The 11,135-nt window shown below is 44.5% G+C and overlaps 2 pseudogenes; one reads left to right on the top strand and one right to left on the bottom strand.

Moving 5' to 3' along the window:
- Window positions 1–219: 219 nt before the first annotated feature.
- LOC138436235 (RNA-binding protein with multiple splicing 2-like) lies at window positions 220–1,699 on the top strand (annotated as a pseudogene).
- Window positions 1,700–9,543: 7,844 nt separating this feature from the next.
- Window positions 9,544–10,476, bottom strand: LOC138438060 (olfactory receptor 1L3-like; annotated as a pseudogene).
- Window positions 10,477–11,135: the final 659 nt, after the last annotated feature.

Below are 11,135 nucleotides of genomic sequence, written 5' to 3'. Positions count from 1 at the left end.
GTGTAAGCACAATTTTCATTTCTTTTGGAGTAGCTACGAGTGGGATTTCTGGGTTACATGATAGGGGTATGTTAAACCTTTTAAGAAACTGTCAAATCATTTTAAGCAACTGTTCCATTTTTGCAATGAATGAGATTTCCGGATGTTCAGGACTTGGATTGTCAGTCTTTAAAATTTCCTCCCCAGGCCGCGCCAGGGTGCTAGCCCTCAGGCAGCACCATGAGCAACCTGAAGCCTGACGGCGAGCACAGCACTGGCATGGCGTGGGCTCCGGCGGCACCCTGGAGGAGGAGGAGGTCAGGACACTGCGGGTCAGTGGGTTCCCTGTGGACATTAAACCCAGACAACTCGACCTGCTCTTCAGGCCTTTCAAGGGGTATGAATCATCCCTGATCATGCTCACATCAAGACAGCCTGTTTGTTTTGTGGTCTTTGACTGTTGGGCAGGAGCAGCCACCGCCAAGAATGCATTGAACGGTATTTGCTTTGATGCTGAAAACCCGCAGTCTTTGAGGCTAGAGTTTGCCGAAGCCAACACCAAGATGGCCAAGAACAAGCTAAAGTGAAAGTCGCTCAGTCGTGTCTGACTCTTTGCAACCCCATGGACTATACAGTCCATGGACTTCTCCAGGCCAGAATACTGGAGTGGGTAGCTGTTCCCTTTTCCAGGGGATCTTCCTAACCTAGGGATCGGACCCAGGTCTCTGGCACTGCAGGCGGATCCTTTACCAGCGGAACCACAAGGGAAGATGACGAGCTAAAGGGAAGAACAAGTGAATGGCTACACCAAATCCTACCATTGCCCGCCCCACCCTTGGAGCACACTTCATCTCAGGGGACACCTATAACCCGATGGGGGCCGCTCCGATCCCCGCATCCCCAGAGGCCTGGGCCCCCTACCCTCTGTACACTATGGAGCTGATCCCAGCTATCTCACATACCGCCCGTTCACCTACCCAGCCGCCACCGCTGCTGCTACACCCTGCATGCTCAGGTGCACTGGTTCAGTTCAGCTCAGTTCAATTGCTCAATCGCATCTGACTTTTTGTGACCCCATGGACTGCAGCACTCCAGGCTTCCCTGTCCATCCCAACTCCTTGAGCTGCCTCAAACTCACATCCATTGAGTCGGTGATGCCATCCAAACATCTCATCCTCTGTCATCCCCTTCTCCTCTTGCCTTCAATCTTTCCCAGCATCAGGGTCTTTTCCCATTGAGTCAGTTCTTCGCATCAGGTGGCCAAAGTATTGGAGCTTCAGCTTCAGGATCAGTCCTTCCAATGAATATTCAAGACTGATTTCCTTTAGGATGGACTCCTTGGATCTCCTTGCAGTCCAAGAGACTCTCAAGAGTCTTCTCCAACACCACAGATCAGAAGCACCAGGTGTGCTGGTACACTTCCTCTGACACCACCCCGCCAGGATGGAAATAGCGGCACTTCTGTTGGCTCTTTACCCTTGTCACCACAGCTCGAGGCCCCCGCCCCACAGGGGAGGAAGCCACTCTGAGTGCCCCGTGCCCCCAGGTGGCCCTGCAGAGCTGCTGCCCTCCAAAGACTGTGAATTTTAAGCCTGACTCCGTGAACTCTTTTTCTTCCTCTCTTCCTCCTCAGCCCTGTCCTGCCCCACAGTCTGTCTCCAAGGCTTCAGGGCTGGATTCAGGGCCTTTCTTGCTGGAGTCAGGGCTCCTTGGGGACTGAGCAAGTCCCAACCTCCCAAATCTGCTTCCGTAACCCCACCTCAAGACACTGAAGCATTTAGTTTTGAACGTTTTCTGGCATGAATTGAGACACTTAAAACTACGTGTGCATGAGTGCACAGTTTGTTCTCACATTGCTTCACCATGGCAACAAGGCCTGGCCACTAAGGGCTCATCGTCATTCTGGGTCCCTCTCCCTACCCCTCTGCCCTGCACCCACCTGGCTTCATCGAGGACCAAGCCCTGTAGCCAGTTCTGCTCGGTGGCTGGCACTCCACCACCACCACCCTCCCACTCACTTCCAGGCTGAACAGGAAGGACCACCCAGCCAAGACAGAGCGTTTTCCTGGTCATTTCAAATCAGGGGGCTCTGCTTCCTCCTCCTCAGATGGGCCAACAACCATTAAGAAAATCCTTTCTCTGCTCACTTTGCTTACCTCTCCCCGGTGTACCCTGGCACATCCCACCCCTGCCGTGGCTCCTCAGTCTTTCCAAACTTTGAAACCAACGAAAAAAGTGAAAGCATTTTTGTACCCTGTGTAACAAAATGTTTATGCAACATGAAAGAGGAGAGTGAAAAGGCTGACTTAAAGCTCAACATTAAAAAAACTAAGATCATGGCATCCCATCCTGTTATCACTTCATGGCAAATAGATGGGGAAACAATGGAAACAGTGATGGACTTTATTTTTTTGGGCTCCAAAATCACTGCAGATATGAAAGTAAAAGACCCTTGCTGCTTGCTATGACCAACCTAAGTTTGAAAGTGAAAGTTTAGTCACTCAGTAGTGTCTGACTCTTTGCGACCCCATGGAATGTAGACTACTAGACTCCTCCATCCACGGGATTTTCCAGGCAGGAGTACTGGAGTGGGGTGCCATTTCCTTCATGACCAACCTAGACAGCATATTAAAAAGCAGAGACATTACTTTGCTGACAAGGGTCCGTCTAGTCAAAGCTATGGTTTTTCCAGTAGTCATATATGGATGTGAGAGTTGGACTATAAGGAAAGCTGAGTGCCAAAAAACTGATGCTTTTGAACTGTGGTGTTGAAGAAGACTCTTGAGAGTCCCTTGGACTGCAAGGAGATCAAACCAGTCAATCCTAAAGGAAATCAGTCTTGAATATTCATTGGGAAGACTGATGCTGAAGCTGAAGCTCCAATACTTTGGCCACCTGATGTGAAGAACTGACTCATTGGGAAAAGACCCTGATGCTGGGAAGGATTAAAGGGAGGAGAAGGGGATGATGGAGGATGAGATGTTTGGATGGCATCACTGACTCAATGGATGTGAGTCTGAGGCAGCTCCGGGAGTTGGTGATGGACAGGAAATTCTGGCGGTGCTGCAGTCCATGCGGTCACAAAGAGTCGGACACGACTGTGACTGAATTGAACTGAACTGAACTGAAAGCTTCGTGTGTGTGTGCAATTAATTACTGAAGAACCCTTGTCAGCCTTGTCAGATAAGTTTAACGTTTTCTTTTGAGGCATGAAGAAGAAAAGGGTTTCCTTTCTTCAGCAGTGAGCCTTAGCATTTTCTTAGTTTAAGAAAAATGAAGGAAAAATTGTGCAACTTTTTGTTTTGGGAGCACGTCAGTGCTTTGCTGTTGGCTGCAGCTGTGGCTGTCTTGCCATTTTCAGACTTAGAAGATGAGATGGCTCTTGTAATTGCTGATCTTGTGAGAATGTGAAACTGGATAATATGTGAAACACAAAATAAAAGAAATCATCCAAAGTAAAAATTAAAAAAAAAAACAATAGCACACTGTCGATTATTGTAGCTTAGTAAGTCTTGAAGCTAGGTAGTGTGAGTCCCCTCCTTCTTATTTTTTCTCAAATTTATTTAGATTCTTCTAGGTTCTTTGGCATTTTCATACAAATTTTAGAATAATATTTTTTAATTTCTATAAAAAACTGATAGAATTAAATTAACTTTTGGTTTTTAATATTTTTATCTTATTTTGATATCCCTTATGGGGAAGTACATTTTAAAAAACTATACTTCTGCTACCCAGAGATGACCATTGTTTTTCCAGTTTGGTGGGTTTTCTTCTCTGACTTAAAAATTATTTATCTTTATAGTAGATCTTACTTCTGAAGAGTTTAAGGCAGCTAGGAGGAACATATAAGCTACAAGATGGGTAAACTGAAAATTAGGTTAGACAAGCACAAAAGAAGGAATAAACAAGGGTGGGGACATAAAATTGAGCCAGGAATGACTCTGAAAATGCAGATGGTAATGACCCTTGTTACGGGTGAGCCTTAGATTTGGCTCCAAGCTTTCTGATCAGTCACAGAATTCACAACCAAAGATAAAAATAAACAGTCGCTTAGATGAAATACTAACATCTGTGTTCTAAGAACAGACACAATGCATGAGCTTTCTTTTAATCAGCTTCAGCTAGAGGCTTTTGGAAATCACGTTGGTGCATCAAAATTAATATTCGTAATGGTTTGGAGGCAAAAATCACACTGTCTAGATAGCACTAGTGGTAAAGACTCCACCTGCCAATGCAGAAGACATGAGAATTGTGGGTTCAATCCCTGGGCCGAGAAGACCCCCTGGAGTAGGAAATGGCAAGTATTCTTGCCTAGTAAATCCCATGGACAAGGGAGCCTGCTGGGCTACAGTCAATGGAGTTGCAAAGAGTTGGACATGACTGAGTGGCTGAGCACACAGATGTTTATATCTCCAGTGATCTGCATTGACAATATACTGGATATCAGATCCGTGAGAAAGTATGGATGTTATACACGTCATTTGGGCAATCTTCTCCAGATAATTTTTCCTTTAGTTAACCTTTTGATAAACATCAAGTGTCAGTGAGGTCTACTATGGAGAACAGTGTGGAGAGTCCTTAAAAAACTGGAAATAGAACTGCCATACGACCCAGCAATCCCACTGCTGGGCATACACACTGAGGAAACCAGAATTGAAAGAGACACATGTACCCCAGTGTTCATCGCAGCACTGTTTATAATAGCCAGGACATGGAAGCAACCTAGATGTCCATCAGCAGATGAATGGATGAAAAAGCTGTGGTACATATACACAATGGAGTATTACTCAGCCATTAAAAAGAATACATTTGAATCAGTTCTAAGGAGGTGGATGAAACTGGAGCCTATTATACAGAGTGAAGTAAGCCAAAAAGAAAAACACCAATACAGTATACTAATGCATATATATGGAATTTAGAGAGATGGGAACGATAACCCTGTATGTGAGACAGCAAAAGAGACACAGATGTATAGAACAGTCTTTTGGACTCTGTGGGAGAGGGAGAGGGTGGGATGATTTGGGAGAATGGCATTGAAACATGTGTATTATCATATGTGAAACGAATCGCCAGTCCAGGTTTGATGCATAATACAGGATGCTTGGGGCCGGTGCACTGGGATGACCCAGAGGGATGGTATGGGGAGGGAGGTGGGAGGGGGGTTCAGGATGGGGAACACGTGTACACCTGTGGCGGATTCATGTGGTGGCTTCTCTTGTTGAGCACGTGCTCTAGGCCTGCGGGCTTCAGTAGCTGTGCACAGCGGCTCAGCAGTTTCACTCGTGGGCTCTAAAACACAGGCTCAGTAGCTGTGGCTCATGGGCTTAGCTGCTCCAAGGCATGTGGAATCTCCCCCGACCAGGGACTGAACTCGTGTTTCCTGCACTGGCAGGTGGATTCTTGACCACTGCACCACCAGGGAAATCCTGGAGGGTTTTTTGTCTTTCTCGGTGGGAGGAAATGAATAGGTGAAATAGAGAGCATTTTTAAGGCAGTGAAACTAGCCTATTATATACCTCATAGAGCTCAGATTGTCATCTCACTACACTGTATTCAATGTTAATGTTGAAAAATGAGGGCAATTGTTCTCCAAGTGACCAAACCAAATTATACTCCTTTGTGCACTCATAGACCTTCACTGTTCCCTGCACTCACCGGTGTTCAGAATTGCCAGAAATATTTTTTTTCTTGTTCATCTGCTGTGTGTAAAATAATATCTCACCCTGGTTGTAAGTTTTCCTAATCACTCCTGAGGGTGAACACAAACCATCTTTTTATAAACAATCTTTCTAAATGATGATGTTTTCTTTCTTCTGAGAGAGTGGATATGGCATGTAATTTGACTACTCTGATGAGTCTAAATGCCCATCTTTCTTCAGAGCATAATGGAGAGTGGTCTTCAGGTGTGTAGCCCTTGAAACCAGTGGCTCCAGGGGAGGTTGGGCAGAGAAGTAAAAAGTGGATCTAAGAGAAGAATCATAACGGAGGCAGTGGGTTTGGGAAGGCAAATGGGAGGATGGTAGAGCTGCCCACTAGGCTGCTGACAGGCTACTTTTCTACTGCAGCCGCAATTGATGGCACAATAGTAAAGAATTGATAGTAAAGAATTGATAGTAAAGAATCTGCCTGCCAGTGCAGGAGATGCAAGATGAAGGTTCGATCCCTGGATGGGGAAGATCCCTTGGAGGAGGAAATGACTACTCACTCCAATATTCTTGCCTGGAAAATTCCATGGACAGAGGAGCCTGGTGGGCTACTGTCCATGGGGTCACAAAAGAGTCAGACATGTTTGAGAAACTGATCGCACATGTACAGGGGCAATTAAAGTGGAGTTCTAGCTACTGAGTTCTGATACTTTCTATCTTCTGTGTCTTGCAGAGCCCCTTGTTTTATCCAGGTAGCTACAGAAGTCCTGGTGTAGAGTTGTCATACATAAATGCAGTTCCAGTACATGGTGTAATGCCAGTTGCCTCAGATCATCTGAGAAGCTTATGAAAAATCCCTGAGCCTCTCCTCTGTAGATTCTTTTAAAAAATTTTTGTTACCTAATTTTATTTAAAAAAATGTGTTTATCTGACTGCACTGGGTCTTAGTTGCAGCATGCAGGATCTTTAGTTGCAGCATATGGGATCTAGTTCCCTCACCAGGAATGGAACCCAGGCTGCCTGTAATGAGAATCCAGTCTTAGCCACTGGACCACCAGGGAATTCCTTCTTCTGTAGATTCTGATTCACCTAGTCTAGAATGAGACATAGAAGGCTACATCTCCCCATTTCCCAGATTTTTCTGAGTATTTTCCCAGAACTCACCTCAGAGAATCAGGAGCTGATGCTTGTGTTTTTGCTGCCAGACTCTGATGTGGCCAGAAGCTTTTGCAGACATCCCAATCTGCCCAGAAGGAAGAAAACACTGCTGTACCCTGCTCCATTTTGTCAGGCATAGACATAGAGTCTTCCTCAGGTGGCCAGAGTACAGTAAGTTCAGTTCAGTTCAGTCGCTTGGTCATGTCTGACTCTTTGCGACCCCATGAACTGCAGCACACCAGGCCTCCCTGTCCATCGCCAATTCCCAGAGTCCACAACAAACCCATGCCCATTGAGTCGGTGATGCCATCCAACCATCTCATCCTCTGTCGTCCCCTTCTCCTTCTGCCCTCAATCTTTCCCAGCATCAGGGTCTTTTCAAATGAGTCAGCTCTTCACATCAGATGGCCAAAGTATTGGAGTTTCAGCCTCAGCATCAGTCCTTCCAAGGAACACCCAGGACTGATCTCCTTCAGGATGGACTGGTTGGATCTCTTTGCAGTCCAAGGGACTCTCAAGAGTCTTCTCCAACACCACAGTTCAAAAGCATCAATTCTTTGGCACTCAGCTTTCTTTATAGTCCAACTCTCACATCCATACATGACCACTGGAAAAACCATAGCCTTGACTAGAAGGACCTTTGTTGACAAAGTAATGTCTCTACTTTTTAATATGCTGTCCAGGTTGGTCATAACTTTCCTTCCAAAAAGCAAGCGTCTTTTAATTTCATAAGGCTATATCTGTTGACAAACCTAAACAGCATATTAAAAAGCAGACATCACTTTTCTGACACAGGTCCATCTAGTCAGAGCTATGATTTTTCCAGTAGTCACCTACAGATATGAGAGCTGGACCTTAAAGAAGGCTGACCATCAAAGGATTGGTGCTTTCAAACTGTGATGCAGGAGAAGACTCTTGAGAGTCCCTTGGACTGCAAGGAGATCAAACCAGTTAATTCTAAAGGAAATCAGTCCTGAATAATCATTGGAAGGACTGATGTTGAAGCAGAAGCTCCAAAACTTTGGCCACCTGATGGGAAGAGCTGAATTATTGGAAATGACATTGATGCTGGGAAGGATTGAAGGCAGGAGGAGAAGGGGATGACAGTGGATGAGATGGTTGGATGGCATCACTGACTCAAAGGACATGAGTTTGAGCCAACTCTGGGAGATAGAGAAGGACAGGGAGGACTGGCATGCTGCAGTCCATGGGGTTGCAAAGAGTCGGACATGACTGAGAGACTGAGCAGTAACAAATGCCTATTGTTAATATTTTATTGAAGAATTACACAATAGAAAAGAGAACTACACCATAGAAACTACTTTCAAGTATAGCAATAGGCCCTAACTTCTAAGAAATCATCAGGCCAGCTGCTAGCCTGTCTCCAAGTGGACAAAGGCATTTCCTGTCCCTAGACATGGAGGTCTTCTCAACATCTATCACAGTCAGAGCTCAAGGGCTTCTCAAGAGCCCTGAAAAGAGAAGGGTTTCCCCTTATCTGTTTCTAGGTTCCAGATACTCATGTAATCAGCCATTCTGTGCCCATGACTGATAGAATAAGGAGATATTTGGTCAAGAGAAATTAACGCAGGATATTCATTTTCAGCTGCACTTGAAAGGAGTGAATGACAAAAGAGAATGGGAGGGGAGATGAGGACTGGGTATGAAGACTCTGGCCAGTTGGGGGACTGCAATAAGGTGGCTTTGATTGGTGGATATATATATATATATATGAATATATTGTATACTTATATAATTATACTATAAATAAGACTGTATATTCTAGTCTCGACAGTCATCTACACCATTTTTTTTTGACCTGCTTACTCATCTCATATTATCTTTATTTATTTATTTTTTTTAAAATTTTAAAATCTTTAATTCTTACATGCATTCCCAAACATGAACCCCCCTCCCACCTCCCTCCCCATAACATCTTTCTGGGTCATCCCCATGCACCAGCCCCAAGCATGCTGCATCCTGCGTCAGACATAGACTGGCGATTCAATTCACATGATAGTATACATGTTAGAATGTCATTCTCCCAAATCATCCCACCCTCTCCCTCTCCCTCTGAGTCCAAAAGTCCGTTATACACATCTGTGTCTCTTTCCCTGTCTTGCATACAGGGTCGTCATTGCCATCTTCCTAAATTCCATATATATGTGTTAGTATACTGTATTGGTGTTTTTCTTTCTGGCTTACTTCACTCTGTATAATCGGCTCCAGTTTCATCCATCTCATCAGAACTGATTCAAATGAATTCTTTTTAACCGCTGAGTAATACTCCATTGTGTATATGTACCACAGCTTTCTTATCCATTCATCTGCTGATGGACATCTAGGTTGTTTCCATGTCCTGGCTATTATAAACAGTGCTGCGATGAACATTGGGGTACATGTGTCTCTTTCAATTCTGGTTTCCTCGGTGTGTATGCCCAGAAGTGGGATTGCTGGGTCATAAGGTAGTTCTATTTGCAATTTTTAAAGGAATCTCCACACCGTTCTCCCTAGTGGCTGTACTAGTTTGCATTCCCACCAACAGTGTAGGAGGGTTCCCTTTTCTCCACACCCTCTCCAGCATTTATTGCTTGCAGATTTTTGGGTTGCAGCCATTCTGACTGGTGTGAAGTGGTACCTCATCATCTACACCATTTTTAATGGACTCTTGGCTTAGGAGTGCTAACCTTCAGTAGCTTGATGTACACACCAAGAACCATCAGAAGTGAGGGGCCTCAGGAGAAGGGTTACAGGAGGCTGCCTAGGACATCCTCCTGTTCATCAGCTTCCTCAGGCCTCTCTTCATATCTTTGTTCCTCAGGCTGTAGATAAAAGGGTTCAGCATGGAAGACAGAACAGTGTAGATGACTGTTGCCACTCGGTCCTTGATGGTGTAGGTAGACAGGGGTCAGAAATAAACATAAATAATGCTTCCATTAAAGAGGGTCACCATGGTGACATGGGAACCACAGGTAGAGAAAGCTTTATGTTTCCCAGCAGCTGAAGGGATCTTAAGAACAACAGTGAGGATTCGTAGGTAAGAGATGATTACTCATATGAAAGGGCTCACCAGGGTTGCCAGTCCTTCAGTGTTAATTACAATTTCATTGACAAATGTGGAGGAGCAGGACAGTTTCAGTAGAGGGTTGATGTCACAGAGGAAGTGGTGGATGATATTGGAGTTACAAAAGAGAAGACGATTTATCAGGAGAACAAGTAAGAGGGAATAGAGGTGAGAGATGGAGCAGGAGAAGGTCACCAGCAGGACACAGGGGTGGCGGCTCATGGTGGTGACATAGTGGAAGGGGTCACAGATGGCCACATAGCGGTCAATGGCCATGGCTTCCAGGAGGTAACTCTCTGTGTTGGCAAAAGCCAAGAAGAAATACATCTGGGTCATACACTCAGCATAGGAGATGGACTTCTGCTTTGACAGAAAGTTCACCAGCATCTTGGGAACTATGGTGGTTGTGTAGCAAACATCAATAAAGGATAAAATGCTAAGGAAAAAATACATGGGTGTCTGGAGCTGAGTGTCAGAGCGGATGGCCAGGATGATGCGCACGTTTCCCACTATGGTGACTACGTACATGATGAAGAAGAGGGCAAAGAGTGGCTTCTGGTCCTCGGGCCGGGAGGAGAGTCCCAGGAGGATGAACTCGGAGACACTGCTGGTTTGGTTAACTCTCTCCATGGTCCTGCATAGGCCAATACATATATTCAAATATATAGTAAAAAAATATATTTTAATTCGACAAATTTCAACTCATTCCTCTCTTTCCTAGGATTCCTATAAAAAGTCCATGATTTTGTCATCCTTTCCACAATCCACAAAAGTAAGTTGAACAATAAAATTGAAACTGTGTTAAGTGCAAGGACATCAGAGAGTGAATTTCCTTTCAGAAAGAATCCCAGATAGACTTCAGCAATGCACAATTCTTATTTCCCTACACATATTTATTAGATTTGCTGAAGTTCATCTCTCTACCATCCTTGCAAACAAAACAAAACAAATAAACAAAAAACAAAACAGTGAATCAGGTAAATAAGATAACTGCTGCCATAGGCACACAGTGTCAATAGTCACCCTTTCAGAGCCAGTATTTTAATTTAAACCTGGTTTGAGGAAAAAAAAAAAAGCTGTATTATAGAGTTGGCCAAAATTTCATTTGGGGTTTTCCATAAGATGGTATGGAAAAACCCGAATGAACTTTTTGGTCAGCCTAATATTTGAACCTATGCATTAGAACACTCATAATCATTGAGGATTTATGGTCTCACAATTATTCAGTATCACTGTTTTAAACACTCACTAGGAACCCGACACTGAGATTAAAAAGATGAGTGATTCTC

The sequence above is a fragment of the Ovis canadensis genome, chromosome 3 (assembly GCF_042477335.2).
Source record: "Ovis canadensis isolate MfBH-ARS-UI-01 breed Bighorn chromosome 3, ARS-UI_OviCan_v2, whole genome shotgun sequence".
In the NCBI taxonomy this organism is placed as follows: domain Eukaryota; kingdom Metazoa; phylum Chordata; class Mammalia; order Artiodactyla; family Bovidae; genus Ovis; species Ovis canadensis.
This window is presented reverse-complemented; position numbering and strand designations above follow the sequence as displayed.